The 22,339-nt window shown below is 41.2% G+C and overlaps 1 protein-coding gene across 5 annotated transcripts in view; it reads left to right on the top strand.

The window, feature by feature from the left end:
* SOX5 (SRY-box transcription factor 5) overlaps nt 1–22,339 on the top strand; it is a 722,135-nt gene that overhangs the window by 382,560 nt on the left and 317,236 nt on the right. The gene's annotated exons all lie outside the window — the stretch shown is intronic.

Here is a 22,339-nt window from a genome sequence, read left to right as displayed (position 1 = left end):
TCCCTCTCCCTCTCCCTCTCCCTCTCCCTCTCCCTCTCCCTCTCCCTCTCCTCTCCCTCTCCCTCTCCCTCTCCCTCTCCTCTCCCCTCCCTCCCCTCTCCCTCTCCCTCTCCCTCTCCCTCTCCCTCTCCCTCTCCCTCCCTCTCCTCTCCTCTCCTCTCCCTCTCCCCTCCTCTCCTCTCCCTCTCCCTCTCCCCTCCCTCTCCCTCTCCCCTCCCTCTCCCTCTCCCTCTCCTCTCCCTCTCCTCTCCCTCTCCTCTCCCTCTCCTCTCCCTCTCCTCTCCCTCTCCCTCTCCTCTCCCTCTCCCTCTCCTCTCCCTCTCCTCTCCTCTCCTCCTCTCCCCTCCCTCTCCCTCTCCCTCTCCCTCTCCCTCTCCCTCTCCCTCTCCCTCTCCTCTCCCTCTCCCCTCCCTCTCCCTCTCCCTCTCCCTCTCCTCTCCCTCTCCCTCTCCCTCTCCCTCTCCCTCTCCCTCTCCCTCTCCTCTCCCTCTCCCTCTCCTCTCCCTCTCCTCTCCCTCTCCTCTCCCTCTCCTCTCCCTCTCCTCTCCCTCTCCCTCTCCCTCTCCCTCTCCCTCCTCTCCTCTCCCTCTCCTCTCCCTCCCTCTCCTCTCCCTCTCCTCTCCCTCTCCCTCCCTCTCTCCTCTCCCTCTCCTCTCCCCTCCCTCTCCCCTCCCTCTCCCCTCCCTCTCCCCTCCCTCTCCCCTCCCTCTCCCCTCCCTCTCCCCTCCCTCTCCCCTCCCTCTCCCCTCCCTCTCCTCTCCCTCTCCTCTCCCTCTCCCCTCCCTCTCCCCTCCCTCTCCCCTCCCTCTCCCCTCCCTCTCCTCTCCCTCTCCTCTCCCTCTCCTCTCCTCTCCATCCAGCTCCAGCAAGCACAGGGATGTGCCTTTCATGTCTGCAATGACAAGTCGCTCTTGTGCAGCAAAATGCCAAATTTCAGCGGCAGCGTGTTGGCCGTGCCACTCCTCCACCGCACATGGAGGTGCTGACACTCCTCCTTGAAATCAGTGGCAGGTCAGCCTGGGCCCGTTATATTTCTCTGCTCTCCCATTTCGGACATAAGGTAGAGATTACGATTAATGGTCCTTTGAGTTGCTTGGCGCTCCTCCCTCTGTGCTGTCTCCCCGTGATCCCCCTTCCCGCGCCCTCCCTCTCCCCCCGTCAATGGGAGCCTTTGATGTCGCACAAGAGAAGACTGTTGGCTAACAGTCTGGAGGCTGCTTCGTTTGAGCTAACCACCACATGAAAACAAATGCGATCCGTCATATTTCATTAACTAGCTGCCCCCTGTTCGGGTGCCCTTTTTTGATGTCAGAGCGCATCCTGACAGAAATCAGAAAGATATGTGTGATTAAGACCAGTAATAATAGTTAGTGCATTGTATTGTAAATTACCTTTCTGGGCCCCGGTACTTTATCAGCCCCACTGGCCTTGGCTTGGGTACATTTTTGACTACTCTGTATATACAGTGTATTAGCGCAATGGAGATCATTATGTGGCCTGTATTTGAGTCATTTTTATTTAAGATGCCAAACAATAAGCTGTTGATTGGGGGAACAAGAGGCGAACAATAATGTTCTGTGTCACATAATACACCACCATTTTCCAGCTTTGCTTTAGAAGGGCCCTCTTTATTGTTTTTGTATAAAAATGGTTCTTAGGAGGAGGAATATTTTGCTGAGGTATGTCATTATTTTGCAAATTTCTATTATCTCATCATGTTGTCTTCATTGTAAATTGCAGCTAATTAGGAACCTAGTTAGAGCCCCAGCTTTGAGGCTGGCTTTTTTGTGAAAAGAGCCCACCGATTACCGCACTACAAGAGAGGAAGGGAGAGAAAAAGGAGATTAATCTGGTTACCTAGGCGACACTCGCTTCCATCTGCGAGGAACAATACATTTTTGTTTCCTTGGCTCAGTTCAGATCTGTTTTGTTTAGGGGGAAAAAAAGAGAGGGAGCGGGAGAGAGAGAGAGAGAGAGAAGGGGAGAGAGGGAGAGGGAGAGGAGGCAGCCCCACAACAATGCTGGACTCTGTCTGGCCCCGGCTTACCCGCTTCCATCCCTCTGCAAGTTCGGGGTCTCGGGGGAGTGGGAAGATGAAAGAGATAAGCTCCAAAGTTGTCAAAGGTCATAACCTTGCCACACAAAGCCAGCAGTTTTACTTCTAAATCCCCTTCTCCCGAAAAGCACTTAATGAAATAATATACTGTGCTTCTCAACACCCCGTAGTCTTTATTAAGCAGCAAGGCCCCCGAGAAGGTGAATTTAAGGAGCCGGTTAAAACTTCTGACTAAACAGTTGCTGACTAGGAGCGTCTACAGTAGATGTGATGGGGTTTTTCAGAGCGAGAGAGACAACTTTTCTTCCGCTGTCTCTTGTTAACAGTATTGTGGCTTCCCTGACACATGTTTTATAGCTGCCTTCACACAAAAGGCAGAGGTCTGTGAAGGCAGGGCAGTCTGGTTGGTTTGTTTTTGGTTTTGTTTTTTTAATGTCTTTTCGGTTACCTTCACAAGGTCATGGTTTAACAGATGAGAGCGACCTGTATCTTCCCTGTTGTGCATCAAACTATTAAACACTTGCCTGGCTTTTGCATAGGGTAGACAATGCAGCCACGTTATTTGCTGCTTATTTTGGAGCAGCTTGCCAGAAGAAGGACGGAGGTAATAACCAGAGCTGATAGAGCCTGGCTAAAAGCTCAGAAATCCTCACGAGCTCTTGAACTGAATTGGCTAAACCCGCAGCCTTTTGATAAGCATAATGATTTCTCCAGGTGTTATGTCATCATGTATAATGTTTTGCTATCTGGTAGCATTATGGATGATGACATAAAGTCACAAAAATATCAAAGTTACCAATTTTAGCTTATCTGAGCTTTCCAAACCTGGACTGTGCTGATAAAATCAGAACAAGTATCAGGTTAACAACCCTAAACCTCCTATTCTGCATTGCTCTGAAGTACTGTTCTTATATTTTCTTCCTCTAAAGAAGCTTCTAAGAGCTGCTTCAGTGATGGTGCGTTGCTTCCTCGGACTGGAAATGGCACTCATCATGTTAAAAAATTACAAATATTCAGGAAGAAGGAGTGAATGAAGGTCCGGCAGCTTTTTAGTGTGGGGAGCATGAGGCGTCTTGGAGTTGAAAGCATTTTAATTTCCAGTTCTGCTACTTGCTTTTTGTGGGATCTTGGCCGATTCATTTGGCCTATTTCTGCCTCAGACCTTGACCTATGAAGTAGGCAAAGCCATGTTTCTCTACTGCAGAGGATAACTTGAGTCTTAATTAATTAAGGACTTGCAAAGCGTTTGAGATGCTTGGATGCAGAGCTCTGTATAAATGCAGAACATTTAATCCTTACCTATTCTGTTTCAATAAATGCCTTGTTGGGTACACCTGAAACCAGTTCTTCTGAGAAGAACTCTCAAGTGAAAATTAAATCAATCATACTTGACTTTATTAATTGAAGAGACTTGCTGAGTTGTTTTGCAGACATTTGGATGGAGCAGTTATCACCTCACAGACAATTAGCCCAGTGTTAGCCGTCATTTTACAAGCTCTGAGGAGAAGAATGTCCTCAGTAATTCTGCAACACGTTAAGGTGGGGGGGGGGGGGGAAGATGGTAGTATGTTATCTGTGTGCAAGAAAGAGAAGGGACATTATTCTTCAGTACACATTTAGTACTGTTTGAAGGAAAGATTTGGGGAGTGAAGTAGCAAGTAGAGACTATTAGCGGTATGAAGAAAGGAAGAGGAATATTTTACAAGTTTGTTTAAATAGCGTTTTTGTATTTTAGTGGCAATGTTCATTCTGAAGGAATCATTAAGAACTCTCCAAAAGTGTAGGGGGGTGGAAATCTTCACCCATTATTAGAGAGAACCAGCATGACTCCACATAAGAAGTTAGAGAAAGATGTTCCTTTGAACTACATTATAATTTGGAGAGACTCTAGGGTTAGCCTTCCTGTTCTTAGAGACAGATGGGGAAGGGGCATTTAATAACTTTTGATGGCCTATACTGTTCTTACATCTTGTGGAAAAGCTTGACGGTGACGGTATGTGGACAGAGCCCATTACTTGTTAAACAGACATCATAATGTGAAAAAACAAAGTCATATTACTCCTACTGGGATGTGATGCGTATGCATTTAGTCACCAAAGAGCGTTATCTCCAGCTATGAATTATCAAAGAAAGAGAAAAATAAAGAAAACGCAATGTGAGGTTAAGTGACTGCTACGGAGAAACAAGGGTACATTTCAGGCTGATATGGTTTCATTTGGGCTCAGAAGATCAGGAATCAAGAATCAAAAAGAAGCTTTTTAGAAAAAACTTCTAGGGTGGCCCAGGCATGAAGAGCTTTGCTGTCTTGAAGCTGCAGAGTTGGAAGGATCCTCCTGGAGAATTGGGGAGTTTTTGGGAGGGGAAAAAATGGTTTCAGGAAATATCAATGTTTGCTTCAGCCCCAGCATAAAAGTTGGAGAATTTATTGGCAATTCTGCACCACTGTAATCATAACAAGGAATTCTGTTTCTGTGTGTGCACTTCTAAGTACATGCTTAGATCAGTTTCATTTTCTTGAAGTGGAGGAGACCTGTCACTCCAAGGAAGGGACTTGCAGAAGACCCTGTTTCCTCTCATGTCCTGTTGCTAAGGTCTGCAATACTGTATACTTGTCTACAGGTTTACAGCTGAGACTTCTTAATGCCCCAGTCAGCTGGTGTCTTTGAGATGGTGAAGGTGAGTTACTCTGCACTGCAGCCTGCAGTCTCACAGGCTGTGGCACCAGTGGACTGTCGCCCACCTAACGCCAGCCTGGAGCATAGGATGGGGACAGATTTCCAGAGAGGAGGGCCAGGACCTTACCCCTGGACACTCTGATGCTTCCCTGGAAGGTCTTTCTGTCGTTATTGCTAATTAGTATGAAGTCTGTTTGGGTCTGTCAAATCTGACAAAATAAAACCCAGAGGGGAGTATTGCTGCAGCCTCATATCACAACTTTTGTGTTGCATTTTGGAGGAACACAGAGTGTCGTCTTGAGCTGTTAGTCCGAAAGTTCCTCAAAGGGTTTCTGTTCAAGCCAGTTCCTTATCAGAGCCAGTTTAAGAAATTTAGCTCTTAAATTCCATTTCTTTCAAAACTCTTCTGTGTTGTGTAATGGTTTCCCTGTGTTTCCAGTCCATTACTGTCAGTTCTTTTTGGGAATGTCAGGTTGTATAAAAGTTGATATAAACATTCAGCAGAGCTTGAAGCAGCCCCTGAATGAATTCTGTCTTGGCAAACGTACTCCTTTGCCAAAACAATTTCTGAATAACCATTGCAAGGACCAAGATCTGTGTTATTTCTGTTATTCTATCATAAAGAATTGATAATTATTTTTCATATAGGAGTTTGAGGAGATGTGAAGACCTCAGAGGGACAAGATGCAATAGTTCATGTTTCTTGGTCTAGCACTTGTTTAGACAATTTTACCTTCTCTTTCAGCTTAATGAGAAATTTCCCTGGGAGAATAGGATGTATTGCAACATAAGCGACCCAAAAATTAGCCACTAGCAGTGGACAGTTTGGCTGTGTACACCATAGTTAGAGTCAGAATTTAGGCTGGAAAGAAACTCTGAAAGTCATCTGGTCCAACCCTTTATTCAAAAGGGGGCCAACCTGGGAGTTAGTTTAGGTTGTTCAGGGTCTTATTCAGTTTCTGGGCACCTGGTCTGATGCTGTACCACCCTCACTGTCAATAATCTTTTTGCTATATATCTAATTGTTATTTCCCTTGTTATTATTGTTCTACTTAACAATATAGGCTGGATTTAAAAACATTGTCGTCGCATTTCAGGACAGTGTTAAACCTTATATCTATTTAGTAGCTGGAATTTACATGGTACAGGATTGAATGTTAGTGCAATTATTGGCACATGTGGAAGGTGCATTCCGTGGCTGGATCCCCTGAGATGACAAAATTATTGGTGCATGTTGGCTATCAAAGAACGTGTACTAATGAGACCTCTCTGTCTCTCTCTCACTAATACAGCTCTTTTCTGACAAAAGAGAAGAAAGGAGGGGAGAAAAGAGTGAGAAAATCCTTCTTCTGTTACTTAGGTAGCAAAAACAGTATAAGAGACCAGTGTGCTATATGCACATGACCTGTAGACAGTCATTTTATTTATCCCTTCCTAGGCCACACAAATCAGTTGCTTGACTGGGGGCAACTGAAAAGTAGTTAAAGGGAACAGTTGCTGATCACTTTTACTTTTTCCTTACTTCATTTTTATCCATGGTTACCCAGTGCCCAAATGAGAGGACTACTTCTTTTGTGTGTCATCTTTATTTTCTCTGTGAAGAGGGAGCTATGTTTAGATTCTCACGACTGAATAAATTTCCTACACATAAGAGCTTTCTTTAAGACAGGCCCTATCATGTGGGCACTCTGTGAGACTGTTTCACCATTCTACTTCAGCCCTTTCTGCTCCTTCAAAAGCGAAAAAGACCAGTAGAAACAGATTTTGAGGAAATATCCTTGGTATAAAGGGTTTCCCAGGTTAATATGGAACGAGCAGAATAACTGTGCCTTCCTCTACTAATGAAATTGTTCTCTATTAGCTCTTGAGAGATGCTGACAGATACACCCTCTATTTCTTCACGAAACATATGTTGGAGATCTTTGAAGAGGACTTCAATACAATGCACAGAGATTTTATTGGCTGCTTCGTTAATATGTTTTGGTTCAACAGTCCATAGAATAAAATGGAAGTGTTGTCAGCAAAGACTGTTCAAAAATCATAAATTATGTCCCAAAATGCAAGCTTGGCATAATAGTCCTGGTATTAGAAACTAATATATCCTGCATCCCTTTTTCTTTGCCTTTTTGTTTCTGAAATTCTTTAGTGCATTCAGCTGATGCTTTCTGGGCATTAACACTAAATCTCAAATTTTAAAAAATGAAGCCCAATGTGATCTAATGATGATCACTTGATTCAAGGAATTGCAGCTCTGAGAGAAGCACAGACACTGGAAGATCTGTGAATAATGAAGGGTGAATCTCAGGAAAGTCAGAAAGTCAGTTCAGTTTGGATCAACTCCTGGAATCTTGAATGGCTGTCTGTACAATTCAGGCAGCTAAATGGGTTTTCCTATGAGCTTGCTAGGATTTTGTCTCCTGCTTATTGTTTGCCAACATGCACAAACTTCCTGTGATAGACGATGACAGGAGAGAGGGTTCATTACTATAAACTTTTTTAAAAAAAAAGGTAACAGGAAAGTAGCAGTCACTTGAGGTTTTCTGCAGTAGATATTTCACGGTACTCTGTTAAGTCCCCTCCCACAGTGGTTCTCCTTAAGCAGGTGTAGAGAGCCATCCTCCAGTCACAAATAATTTCTTTTCTATCTTGGAATGTTGCATCTGCTATAACTCATGTACAATGAATAACTGAGTTAGCAGAATTAAAAAAAAAAAAAAGTTTTCCTGTTCGTTGCTACCTGTTTGTTTGTTGCACACACTTCGGAGAGATTTTATTCCTCTCATGATCCTGCAGTTATTTAGTTGTGTGCTTGGCTGTGTGTAGGTCAATAGTTTGCAGGTCTGCGGTACCAGTTAATGTCATTCTTGCTGAAAACACCCTTCTAGACAACAAAAGGGGAGTGCAAAAGTAACAAAAAAGAATGTAAAATATAGGCATTTAAAGTATATACAACATTTACCAGGCACTCAATTTGAAATATTTTATATATGTGTTTATTTTTAATTGGGCCGTTTAAAAATGGCAAGCTGATTGGTTTCCTTTCAGAAGATTGGTGGTATTTTCTTTACTACTGCCCCCTGTGGACCTGCATACGTTGGTCACTCTTTCCTCAAGCTTTGTCTGGAACTTTTCATCACATTGATGATCAGTAATTAAAAACAAAACAAAACAAAAAACCAACCAAACAAACCACAAATTAAGAGAAATGGAGGGATTGACAGTCTTCCACACTTTGAAAAGTGACATCACAAGTCAGATTTAAACAGAAGAAGACAAGGAAATTAAGATTCCTCAAGACTTACTTTCTCAGCTGTGCTTGTATATGGTATTACAAAATTGCCCAATCTAGACTGATTGCATACATTGGATTGACCGAAGGCTTTGACAATTTAGCATAAAAATCAAGTACACTATGCACTATTCTCCATACTTTCTCAACTCTTTCTGCCATCTCATGTATATTCTGGCCTTTAAGGACTGTCCTTCTATAGACAGTGCTTTGTAGTATGTAAATGTTTCAGCAGCTAGATGAAGTCTTTGGCCAGCAAGTCAATAAAACTTGCTGTGAATCTGCACATTTTCTATTACATTCAACTTTTATGCTTCCAGAGTGAAGATGATTAAGTTTTAAAAAGTTTGGAGAACTTGACTTTAAACATTGTTGACAGTTTCAGGAATCATTGGGCAGCCTGACATAATGTTATTCATGATGAGAGAGCTGTCAGCACAGATCAGGAGCGGTACCAGAGAGAAATGTAAGGCGATATTTTTGCTATAGTATGTGGGGATTTAGCTATTAATAATAGGAGTTTTGCAGTTAAATCCCCAAGCATCATCCAAAAAAAAAAAAAAAAGAAAAGCTGGAAACATGCCCTGTAGTGTAGCTTGAATTAAATTTTTTGTTGGCTGTTGTTTGGACATTGAAGATCATCATGTCTGAGCAGTGGCTCTGGTTCCAGTTTCCTTCAGGTGCTGCTGAAGAGTAGGGAACTGCAATAGTGGATAGACAGACACAAACCGCATGATCAATTTGTGATCTCTGTCTCTTTTTGTGCATTCAAGCATCAGCAGATACATCTGTCTTCCAACAAATGTGCCATCTTTGGGCATATCTGATCTATCAGTATTTATATACGTTATGACTGGTCCATCAGGATTCTGTTCTGTGCATTGTAGTTGCACAGCAATGCCTGTAGTCACGTTTGTCAGAATTTCTGAGTGAGTTTCTGCTTGGACCTTTCTTTTCCTGGGTTATATTCTTCCTGAGTTTCTAGCATACTGAATAGCACCTTGCTCCAGATGATGCAAATGACACCAATGCCTGGCCTGGAAAAGTCAACATGAGCAAAGAGATGAGATCTTCTCTGTAATCATTCTCTCTCTCTCTCCTTCTCAAACTGACCAAGATTATGCAAGGCATGGGACATCAGGCAAAGGAGAGGGCGGTCTGTGTGAGGAGTACCTCGGCTCGTGAGGGCAGCTTGTTCCGTCATTTCTGCTTCTGCCCTTGCATTCAGGGAGGGAGTGGAAGGCTGCTGGCAGTGACCAGCAAGCCTCAGCAGTGAGGGCAATCCATAGAATAAAATGTTTGAATTTGCTTTTAAATTAGTTTATTCCTATGTAGGGTGGGTGGAAATGCAGGGACTCCAGGAGTGCTCCTCTCTTGCAACAGCAAGGAAGAAACAAGGAGAGCAAACCAGTTCAAAAATACTTTGTCACTGACATTGCACATCCCAGTTAATACGTTTCCACAACAGACACAGCCAGGCCTTGAACCTGTGGCTGCCTAGGATTAGAAAGCTCACTGGGTTGGCAGCACAACTGACCAGTGAAAAGGTCTTGATAAGAAACCCAGCCCAGCAATCTACACCTTACGAGGAGGTACAGGTCCTCATTCTCATTGTCTTTAGAAAGTAATTTTTTTTAGGAAAGAGATTATATCTCTGTGTTTGTAAAGTGTGCACTATATTTTGAGTGCTAATGTAATATAAATAGTAATAATGACAACTTCAGGATTTTTTATGGCCACTAAATCGTTGTTGTCTAAGTGATTTCATAGCTATTTTTCCTTTTCTTTACATCTTCTTGCTTGTTAAATTTTGATGCAACTCCATGAAGGGGGGAAAAAAAAGAACAGGAAACATAATGTATTAATCCATCAAAAGCGGTGCTCAAAATGTTTGCATGCTTCTACTGAAAGGTCTCCCACCTAAGTTTTAAGCCACAGCCTCAATCCACACTCGTTTCTGTTTACCTTTAAAGTATTTTCAGTCATTGTATGCTTATAAAATAATTAGCATACTTCAGAAAACACTATTTTTGTAAAGCCAAGGTTTCTATGGTATGAATTCTTCCCAGCTGTGATAAAACACTCTTGAAATTAACAGTAGCTTGATGACATCTATATGGGACTTGGTAAACAGGAGCAACCTTTGTGCAGCTGTAGCTGAAGTTACCTCAGTAACCTGAGTTCTCGTGTGATTGTTATAGCTGTCCACGCATCCTCTGCAATGACGTTTATTGTACAGAATTTCAGTTTTGAGCACACTTGTCTATCAGATTTAAATATAAAACATTTGACTTTTTAAATTATTTCCCCTTAGAAGCTGATTTTTTTCTTTATTTCATTATGAAGATTTCCTTTCTTTTTAAGTAATTTGTTAGACACCCTGGTTATTCCTGATGTCAGTTACCTTTGTTTTCGCATGCATGTCTCTTAAATATTTAATTGAGGCTTGATCTTACAAGGTCCAGAGTACTTACATGATTAAATATGAGTAAGTGCTTTGCAGGATCTTCACTGGGAGTGCTGGGGCAGAAGGAAACCCTATAGCAGAGCCAGGGTGAGCTTTTGGCTGAGGACTCACACTCGGTACTCCTGACAGCCTGGGACCCAGGGATTCATTCTCTGTTGGGGTTTGACCTCACTTTGCTCCACTATAGAGTGGATATGGGAACATTTGTGTCTATTTCCGCAATTTTCTTTGGTTAATCAACCGATGCTTGAAAAATTCTTTGAGTTCTAACAGAGAAGTACACAGTGTGCATATTTGTACTTTGTGTATGTGTGTTTATAAGCATGCAAAATATGTATTTATTCCAATTTGATATAGTGGTAGTCCCAGCTTGAAAGTAGTCTCCTGCAGATGTACTGTAAAATGACTAAGAAAAAAAAAAAAAACAACAAACCAACTTTTAAATGCATCAGACACAGTAACGTGAAATCCACACTCCACCCTCTAAGCTGTTATGATGCTAAAACTTGGAATGGCTGCAGAATGCCAGGTTAAAATCATCTTTGTCCGTGTATAAGGGTTTAAGGCAGTTATACATGTTTATGCTGATTATGAATAGTTCTAGTCTCCATGGAAAGTGGAGATTTAAAAACTTTTTGTGGCAGACTTAGTGTTTTAAAAATGCAAAAACAAAGGAACTTGGTGTCCCACAAATGCTGTACTTCACAGAATAAGACTGGGTAACCACTGATTCTTGAAAAATTGAAGTGTGGCTTCCAAGCCTCAACTGTGCCATGAGATCAGCCACAAGGGCACGCTATCACAAGGTCTGAAAGCAATCTGTATCTGGCATTACCACATGTATTTGGGATTGTAACACATGCTCAACCCTGCACTGACATGGGGTAGAGCACTGGGATTCCTAGGTGAACTTTGCCATCTCCTGTCTGTGAGCTTCTCCTCTCTTTGGCTCTCAAGCTATGTGATATGAGTGCTGAGGGTCCTGAGAAGAGAAAGATCTTGTCATATGGTTCTTGGGGGTGAGGTACCAGCTGCCCCAGCAATAATGTGTGTCTCACAAGCAGAGTAACTCACTTTGAATTTCCCTTTTATTTTCAAGGAGAGCTGAGATTCTGACTCTTTAAAGACTGGAACAGCACATGTATTTCTTTTGAGTACTTTGTTGTGGACTGTTTAGCTGATCTCAGTTTTCCTGGATGTACAAGAAAACAAGAGGATGATAGAGATACTCTGATTGCACGGAGGCCCTGGGCTATGGTGTTCAGCTTGTTACATTGCTTCTCATATCATGGTTTCGCTCCTGTGTGATGAACAGACTGCCAAGACAGCCTTAAGTGTCGGAAGACATTCTCAATTTTCATGTACCTGGTTTTAATCCTATTAGTCAGCAGCGTACTAAAATTCCCGACTTTATTTTGGTTATTGACCAGGGGAACAAAGAGGGTGATTCTTCCATCCACACCACGCTGGGCAACATGACAAGGTTTGTGTTCTGTAGTTTTTTCTTCCCTCCAGCAGAACTCTGCTTTTGTGCATGAATTAATTCTTTGGCTTGGATGGGTTATTTGGGTCTAGGTGATGATGTGATCTTCGAAGGAAATTCTCTGTGGTTAGTCCACTTGCAATAATAATTGGACTTAGACCGGATGTATCTTCCTTTGTCGAAGGGGATGCAATAACTCTTTTCTATTTTCCCCAGAGACCAAATGGTCATCTGAAAAAAAATGGTTATATTAAGGTTATATTAATTCCAGATGAACACGAGGGTCTTTTTAGTAATTAGAAGTTACAATGCATTAGGCAACAAGGGTTTTTTGTTGTTGATTGTTCCCTGTTCAGCTTTTGATTCCTTTCTGCTGCCATCCTGATTACCAAATTTATTCAGATATTGACTGGAGTTTGTCCAGGTAGGCAGAGCACTGAGGTGAGGCGGCTTATATTGTAGAGTGGCTTGCTTAGCATCTCAGTGACTGAGGACTTCGTGATATAGATTCTTCGTACTGTATACATTCATTTTCTTCACACCCTGCTTTCAGCCCAACTTGTATCCAGCTAATAATTCAACAGACATTAATTGTTATAATCTGGCTAAGAAAAGCGCACACAGAAGGCGAGTTTTTAGTATTCAGTTCATATTGGTGTACATGAAAGATAACCCCCACAGGGGCTCTGTCTACAAGCACTAGGGACTTCTCAGAGGAAAATGTACTGACAGATCTCAGGTCAATACCATAATCATCCCTCACAGAGATTGATTCTGGACATACCGTAGGTAATGGATATATTTTTGTTCTGTTGGGATTTATGTCTCTTTGTGGTCCAATTGTTCTAGACGTTTTGTCCATCAAAGTAGGAGCATCTACACAGAGCAATAAAATAACAGCTTGTCTCCTTGGATCTAACAAACAAAAAACCAAAAATGCTTTCTGATCATTCAGGCTTTTCCATATCTGTAGCACTTAAATAAATTTATTGCAGTAGCTTTTATTGGCAAGACTTGGCTGCTAGGGGCTTTCTTGACTAGGAATGAATGCAGTTACCTAGCATTCTACCTCTAAATGTGCATCTAGAAAAGGATGTAGTAATTTTACCTGACTCCTTTCTGGCATATCTCTCTCCTTCCTCCATACCACATACGTCCTGTAGTGGCTGCCGCGTTACTACAGAGTGGCTGCAGGAATCTAATAGCGTGACAAAAAAGGCAAACCCTGCCAGGCCCGGTCTGACAGCGTACTGCTCAGTGGGTTAGGGCCACAGCAAAAGATGATCTTGGGTGGCCTTGGTGCCTCTGGAAGTAGCGTAGGGGATCCCTTTGGGAAGAGTCAGTCCTGCCAGGCAGCAGAATGGCAGAACAAACTGCGTGTATTTATGAGTCTGAATAAAAGAAGAGACTGACTGAAAATTTGAGGACTTTGAGCATAAATTCAGTCACCTGCAGCTCAAATTCTTGTCCCGTCCTTCCTTGCTATCTACACATCCTGTGGTTTTCTTTAACCTCTTTCTATCAGCGTTTCCATTTTGCCTCCTTCCAGCATCCCCCTCTGCATGTCCATTCTTCTTCCTCTTTCACTGGTTCTTTCAATCTTCTTTATTTTCTCTAAGGAAAATCTTTTTTGTTGTTATTCTTATCTAGCCAGCAGGAAGAGCCGCTTCTAGCGCTGAAAGTTACTCTGGCTCTGGGGTCATTGAATCTGGCCCGTCGAGGTATCTAGGAGAAACACTTGGTATGTTGACATACTAAGATGAAGTTGTCATGATGGCTGTTTGGAACAGTGTCTGATTTGACAGTATTCACTTTCTCTGCAGTTTCATTTGAAAAGAAAAACAGTGCATCTAGGGAGTAAAGCTGCAACTTGTAGCCTGGACCTGGTGCTCTTAAGAAAAGCATTATTTTATAAACAGATAGTGAAATGGTTAGCCATCATAGCATATAACATGTTATTAACCTGTGATAATCTTCTCAGACTATTAAACTTCTGGGCATCATGAAAACAGTCTTCACTTCTTAAGCCAGAACTTTTTAGGTGAGGGTAATGTATTTTTAATCGTAAATGTTCCCTGTTAATAGCCAGATATCTCCAACTAAAATATATGAATATAGTGTGTTCTATTATATTGTACATGTATATGGAGCCAATAATACTTGTGAAACAGTCCCATTCTTCCTCTGTTTCAAAGAAGTAATGTTAATGCTTGTGCAGGCTAATGAATTGAGCTCTAGGGACTGAAATTCCCTGTTCATTCACAGAGCTGCTATACCACACTCAGCAGCAAAGTTTAGCCAGGCTGTATTACAGAAATGCCCTGGTTTTACGATGGATTTCTACTAGAGTCAGATACGTAGTTCTCCATGTGATTCATTCCTTGGCCCATTTAGTTCCTTGGACAAAATCAGGATTATCAGTCCCAGTCCTGAATATAATTTGCTGAATGTTGCAAACAAGCAACAGTCCTATTGAAACCACTAAGATTTCAATCTGAGTTACTGATTCTGGTTACGCAGATCTAGGAGTATTCGTAGCTGTGCTTTCTCCCAGTTCTGTCATTTGTGCTAGGTAGTGTCAAGAAAAGAGCAAAAGCTGCAGCTGGAGGCTGGGTCATATCTTACTTTCCAGTACAAGTCATGTTTCTTTTCTCTGTCCTGAAAAAGATTTGAATCATTTGAACAGGAGGAATTATCTGATTGATGTAATATCAATAGATAATACTAATCCTTAAATAGTGCCAACTGCAAATTCCTACCCCTTTTGATGTGTTACTTAGGCATAATTTCATTTCAGCTGGAAAAAAAAGGAAAGGGTCAAATTGTGCCCTTACAGGCAAATCCAAAGGCAACATTTACATCTAAATATACAATTAGGTCATAACAAATCACTTGGTCAGGCAGTGAGCCGCCTTGATCTTTTCTGCCTGGCAATCAAAGGGCAGATACTGATACACTTTTGGTAAGTATCCAAATTGGTTCCATCGACATGAACAGATTCACAAGAACTTTAATTTGAAGAAACTTCTTAACTCACATTTCATACATGCATGACAGCCTGTACCTCCCTTATAACATGAGCTCTCAGGTCTGAGTACTGAAACAGTGCTCGAGTCCTGGCAGCCCACAGTTTCATGTGGATATAAAAAGTAGCTGGGACTGTAGCCCTGAGCAGTAACGCCTTACATCATAAAAAAAGATGTAAAAAATTTATCCCCCAAATTCCCACATTTAGCTTGAACAGCTCTAGGAGCGATCCTGATTCCAGCTGCACTTCCAGAGGTTTTCCAGAGCTCTGTTGATTCTTCTGTCAGTTGCTAACTCTCCAGCTGTTGACAGCGACTTTCTTCTCTAGTACCTATTCAAACCAGAGCCTAATAACACATTTTAAAAACTTCATAATTGCTTTTTCGTGCTACTCAGACATTGAAATCCACAGAGGGCAATCAGAAAACCGGGGATTTCTTGTCCTCATAAACCTCCGGGAGTGCCTGCTACTAGTCTGCTGTGTGTTGTTCTAAACTTTACTATGTTTTATAATCTGTTCAGCTGTATGGTCTCCTGCGATCTGCAAACATGAAATATTTACGTTAAAAAGCTAATGCATATCACAGGAATAGGAAAGGAAAGGCATTTTAAAACTTCTCACAACTAATTAGGTGAAGTGGTTAGGAAACCTCAGAGAGTGTAATAACCATGGAGACTTTTTTCCTGCCTTTTCATTGAGACCAAGTGGATCGGCCAGATTAGTAGAGTGCTGTGCATGTCAAGTAGGTACAAAATATTAGCTATGTAAAAAGTTACCTGCTGTGTAGATGGACTTACCCTGTGCTATTTGGATGTACGTGAATGTAGCTTGAAAGCTGGATGGCTTGCCTGTACTCTTTGAGGCCATTGGGAATGCTTTTCATGAGTAACACTGTCATTTTTTTTAATTGAAAGGGTCAGCTTCTGGAGCATAATATTTATTCAAATAAGCAAATATTGCTTCAAAGCGAGTGCTCTTAAGAATAGCAAAAATATACCCCATCCTCAATTCCCTACCTTTTTTTTCCCAGTACAATCCATTATATAATATTGCACACTTCAGCTGGGTGAGCACGTTGGCTAGTATTTGCACATTTTAATAGTATTAACCATCTCTCTGATTGAGATCAGCTTCGTATAATGCTTTTGGAATGTGATGCTCTTAATTTGCTATGTTTATATCTAAACTATTGTGCATTGGCCACTGACCTGCCATCAATCAACTCAAATGCCTCAGTGCCCTTTCCATCCATTTGTGTTTTCTCTGTGTGTGCTGAGAATTAGATTTAAAGCAGTGTGCCAGTGATTAAACAATTACTCTGTCCTCTCTCTTACATATCAATAATTTGAAAGAGAAAAAAGCCAGCTATTCTTTTGTGTGTTTGACTGTGGCCTCTAGCTTTGAATCTAGTATATGATGACAAAGTGGTGTCTGCTTAAAAAAAATAATAATTGTAACACATGTGGCCTTTTCAATTCCATTTGGGGACCTCTAGCCATCATAAAACAAAGGGAGCAATTTAATGCAGGCTTTGATAATGTCATTTTCAGTCACCTTTTAATTAATAAACATGAAAAGCCTGAAATTGGATAGATCTTCTGAACTAACAATGGCACCAATGTGAACTCATTTTCAAAGACAATTTTAAGGGTATTTGAAGGTGAGCATTACTATTTAGGAAAAGGGCTGGGATGACAAGCTACCAATTAACAGCCGCTAAGATGTATTTGGGCTGAGACTGCAGGACACTGATACTATACTGCTCTTCACGTGAGCAACTATTTTGTGCTGCATAAGAACTAGATGGTAGGAGAAGTTTATTACTCTGAACTGAAGGAAAGCACAGGGTAGGTGGCTTCCCTACCAAGCTGGAAGAAAGATTGGCAGTGAGCCTGAGACATGTCTAATGCATGTCTTCTCTTTGTCTCCACAGACCTTACTGAAGGGTACCGCTTCTCCATATGCTCACTGTGGAGGCAAAGGCATAATCCCGCTACTGTATCCTGTATCAGTATATACACTAGCCTTTTGGATGCTGTTAAAATAATCATTCTAAGTGGATAAAAGTCTACAGAGACTGCATGTTGTTTATTAGACCCCAGGGCTTCTGTTTTGCTTCCTGGTATTTCTGGACTCCGTCGCAGCACTGCTTCTTGAGGAGGCCTGTTCCCAGACTTCCCCTTCCCAGGAGCTCATAAAAGAGGGGAAGGAAGGCACGAGGAGAGGCGGTATGGCTGTGATACTGGAAATGGCTCTGCTTCCCAACTTCCCATTGCTTTTCCTTTTCTCACACGCACACGTGTGTGAATACACATGCAATGCGTAACCTGCAGCTTAGCTCCTGGTATTTTGACAAATAGAAGTTTAGTCCAGATTCCTGCTTTGAGCTAAAATACACAAATAAGCAGCAATGTGATTAGGAAAAGTAAGAGTATTGCTTCAGCTTACATACTCCTGAAAAAAAAAAGATGTTCAGTAGTGTTAATTGGAACATCAAGTGCTGATTATGATTATCAGGAGTACTTGTCTCTCAGCAATGGCAGTAGGGTAACAAGAAGACTTGTTCTTTTCCTGAAGGATCAATCTATTGCTGGTAGTCAGTGGCTTGCCGTGTAGCAAAATGATGGCATTTTAAGTTGTGCGTATCTTGCAAAAATGGGCAAAACAGTATTTTTAGGTTATTTTTAAATGTTTCAAAATTCTGTATGTTCATAAAATTGAATTTCTCAAATTACAGAACAGAAAATCCATCATAGCCCATCTCATTGGACAAATAGTAACCTAAAGGATGATTTCTGTAGTACAATGCTCCTTTTGATCTGAAATGGGAAGAACTGGTGCCCTTTGTTATTGTGACCTGAAGGGGAACAATTCCGTGCACTGATGTAAGCTATTAGGGAGGCAGATGAAGGGGTCCTGAATACGCATCCAGGAAAATACCTGTTGTCAGTCTTCCACCTTTCCAAGCCACATATGTTGAATTTGAATCCATCTGTTGACCACGACTGTGAGGTTTGCACACAGGGAAGGCGTTTGCCTGCCATGTGTCAAGCTGTTCAGTGTAAGTGTATAGATGATGCTGCTACACCATCGGTGATTCACCAACCCTAGGTAAGATGTAAAGTATGTGAGGCCTTGTTTGTAAAGTAAGCAGGAATATTCTCTGATTACTATATTTGCTGGTTGGTTTCAAAGTATAATACCTTTAAAATTCATTAGATTAAACCCCCAATCCTTAAAGAGATTTAAATTCCTAAATTCCTTGATTTTGGTGGAAGTTAACACCTAACACAGTATAAGCATAGGTCTCTAAGTGACTACGGTGTTGATATTTATAGTACAGGTTTCATTTGAAATGAAAAGTTGTGCTCTGTAGGAAGAATGAAAAATAAATACCGCTGAGGAAACTCAAAGGATGTGCTCCTGTAAGAGCATCATCAGTTCCCACTAAAATAAGGATCGTCCGTATCCCACAGCCTTGAGCTGAAAATGCTTCACAGCTATTCAGGAGTGGGATTTGGCTCAGCCACTGATGAAATACAGAAGTGAAGACATCGTTGAACTGAATGGAAAGGCCATTGAACTGAAGGAAAGGCACAATGAACTGACGGGAAAGGCCATATCAGTTTGAAGTAGCAGGCATGATTTAAAACCTACAGCTATCTAGATTTCTCCCGGCAGCATTCCCTCCTGATACTACCTGCACTCACACTGGTGAATTTGCAAGAACACATCCCAGAGTAATGCATTTGCAAGCATCTTTTCTGAACTAAAAAAAAAAAAAAAAGCAGTTAATACATATGCAGAAAGGAAAATATTCTTATCTCATTAACAGACTTTCTTTAAGCTTGCTAAGATTAGAATACTTAGTTATTTCAAATTGGTAAAACATGCATTCATTATAAACATGATTATAATGATAACTTTGTAGATAATAATCAATTATTTAAATATGAATTATTTCCCTACATTAGAGTCATGTTTTCAGCTATAATCACCTCGGGTGCTCAATTCCTCCCTCCTTTACAGCACCTCTGGCTGTCTGTGGAGCATTAACCATTTGCTTCCAGACACAGACTGGGAGAGTGCCAAGTCCAGAAACAAAATTTACTGTGTTGTCCTGGCTAACAACTTGAACATGTGTCTCCTTTAGACTTTCTTAGATGGAAAAAAATAATCCATGCAAATGGTCATTTTAACCCCCCAATTTTTCCCTTCATTTTTGTAAAAAGCTTGCAAGAATGCAGTGGGAGCAGTGCTCATGGGCTTACTAAATCAAAATCTGATGCCCTGGCTGTTTGGAAGTACATGCAATCATCCATTTTTAATAAGAATTCTGAGAAGATTAGCACCCTGCAACAAGAGCTTCATTTACACTGTTGCAAGGCTTAGCGGCACAAAGAACTCTCCGAGCTTGCATATGCTCGGTAACCCTACATGACAATTTAACCATGTTCTTTGCTTCTCCTCATGGTGTGGAGAAAATCCACCTTGAAATATTAGATCTCTTGAGCATGTGCAACATGCTAACCATTTGTAAGATAGACTATTCACAACGTTTATGTGCAGCGAGTGGAATTTAATCTCTTTTATTCCTTGCTCCAAGTCTTGTCAGTTGTTTTCCCCATTCTTTAGTATTCTCTTTAATATGGTTTGCACATATTTAATATATTCCCTCTGAGGTTCTCAACACACTTTCAACAGCAAGTTTTGCCTTGCTATGACTCTGCAGTGTATCTAGAATGTAATAGCACTATAACATACCTTTTTTATATAGATACATAAACTGAAACATTGAGAAGTTAAATGATTTGCTGGTGGTTATGGTTGGAGTCAATGACCAAAAGGAAAGAATTCATAAAACTGGGCTATCAGCATCCTGTTTTCACCTCCAGACCCAGTGGCACAATCCATCCCACCTAACTTCAGATGTCTTGAAAGCGGATACTATGCTAAAGTTAGTTATCTGTTCTTCCTTTCTGGTCAAAGCAGACATACAGGCACTTCTGAGATTCAACTCAACAAACCCTTCAGTAGTTATTTAGAATGGGTCAAATAAATTCTGTCCTGTGAGACCCTACTTCTCTTTGCTAACTACGAATGGAGCCTGGCTCAGATATTAACAACTATGCTAAAGATGTGTAATGTTAGGTGAGACAAATCCCATCCGAGCTTTCTTTCCCATAAATTCTAATTCTGAGTGCTAAGTGGCTCTTTATCAAGGTTTCAAGAAGAATACTGTGGCAATAAGATTAATTAAATACTTAAAGGGAAAACTTGGCTGCTACCAGATTTAACCCAGGAAGAAAGCGTTTATTATTGTCACAGAGCACTGAGCTGTGTATGGGAAGAGGAGGAAGCTTTGTGCAAATTTTTTAGCACGATGGGTCAGTGCCTGAGATATTTAGGCACTGGGAGGTTCATCAAAGTGTCAGCTGGGATTTTAGAAGGTGCTTAAGCACTACTTCTGTAAGCAGTTTTGAATACTACAGGGTGATCTTCTAGTTACATTTTAAGGCATTTTTGAAGATTTTGGCCCTAGATAGATACTTAAGAAAAAGAAAAAAAACCAACAAACGTATGGATACCATAAGGGAGGTTTAGCAAGAGAAGTTCGTATTTCAGAGAGGGAGTAAAATACACTAGAGAAACTGTACCTTATTTGGGCAGGGTGATTTATATGCTTGTAGGGATTAATAACTTCTTTACTTCGTAACTGCTTCATAGCACATCTGTGTCTTTCCGTCTGTACTCACAGCTTTCAAAGTAGCAGTGACGGCCCTGGATGGAAGTCCATTATCGCAGAAGGTGAAATGGTACATTTGAGCCATTCATAAGCAATAAACCACAAAACAATGGTAGCCTGCAAAGCTTGACAATGAGGTGTATGAAGCTGCTGAAGCTGGCTGGACTCATAGTTTGTCTTAATATCCAAAAGAGCTTGATAGGTCTCTCTGAGACCACTGCATAATAACCTTGAGCAAATGTATTTCATTGCTTCCTTACCACTCCAGTCTAACTGCTGCCTCTTGTTTTGTAACTTCCAAATGCCTGGGGCAGGGACTATGGTTTTCTCTGTGTTTATGTAGCAACTGCCATCCACTGATGGCTGAGGTTCCTAGGCATTACCATTGTAATAGTTCTGTTCTGATAATTGTGTAGGCATAGAGGCAGATGCTCAAAATTTCATATATCCCTAGGTGGCTCACTGAAGTAGAGGCAAAGAAAAGAGGAAAAAAAAGCAAAGACAGGAAGAGTGGTTGGATATAATGTGTTGTTTTTTGAACAATGTCAGTCCCTAAAAAAATGCATTCAGTTTAGAAGGTTTTGGACTCGTGCAGAGCACAGAAAGATCCTATGCTAATGTCTGAAAAGGTTTCTAATGGAATTTGGCTTACTTCAACAGAATACAATGATAGGTGTGTTTTATGTTGGGCTGGGAAAAGAAGGTAAGAATTTCATTATGAATATCTTTGTAAATAGACCATTAATCATCACGATGGATGTAAAGTCAAAAGCATGGCATAGCTGGCAAGCGCATTCCTTAAGTGAATCTAACCTGAACTTAATAAAGAAATGCCAAACTAACTGCAAAACACTATTCTGCCAAGATTCAGACCCTAGTCAATCATCCTGCCAGGTGACAGTGTGTTTAATGCTAGGACAATATATCACTAACAATCTCAGCTGTTACCAACTCAGCAGAATTAGACTATTTACTGAACAAAAGCCAGTGAAATACTGCCAGTGGCACAGAAGTTAGAGCCACTGCTATTCTTAGAGGAAGATTGTGAACTACAGCCCACATGGAAGAGGAAGTAGGAAGGTTAGGAGTAGCCAGCACTGCTCTTAAATGCCCTGAAGGGGACACAATGGCAGATCTACCAATTGCATCACTACTCAGTTTGGCTGGAAAGTGTAGAATGGAGGAGAGTATGGTTCTACACTCATATCCCTTCACTGTGCCTGATGGCAGTGCTGCCAGGTACGCGCGCAATTTGTATGCCTTCAAAACATGACAGCCACTCACTCAAAAGTTGAAAGAGGTGGGAGACTTTTGTCCCCTTTTACAGTTTTTGAAAGAAAAAGTAGAGATGGTAGTCTATGTCTCAGTTAAGCTCAGATAACTGTCTCGCCAAAAAACTCAGAAACTTACTGTTTGTTTTTGCAAGTATTTTTCATTTTAAAATGTGCAGAGTTGCTTGCAGTTATCTATTCTACCCTAAACACTGTGTTGCATTTATGTGTATTTACCCTCTGACTAATTGAAAATGCTTGTTGGGTCCTGAACATGAAAGAGGTATGTGAATTTGAAGCAAGTGCAAGGACACATGCAATTAT

The sequence above is a fragment of the Phalacrocorax aristotelis genome, chromosome 1 (genome assembly GCF_949628215.1).
Source record: "Phalacrocorax aristotelis chromosome 1, bGulAri2.1, whole genome shotgun sequence".
Lineage (NCBI taxonomy): Eukaryota > Metazoa > Chordata > Aves > Suliformes > Phalacrocoracidae > Phalacrocorax > Phalacrocorax aristotelis.
Note: the sequence above shows the minus strand (reverse complement) of the source record. Positions and strands in the feature narration are given on the sequence as shown.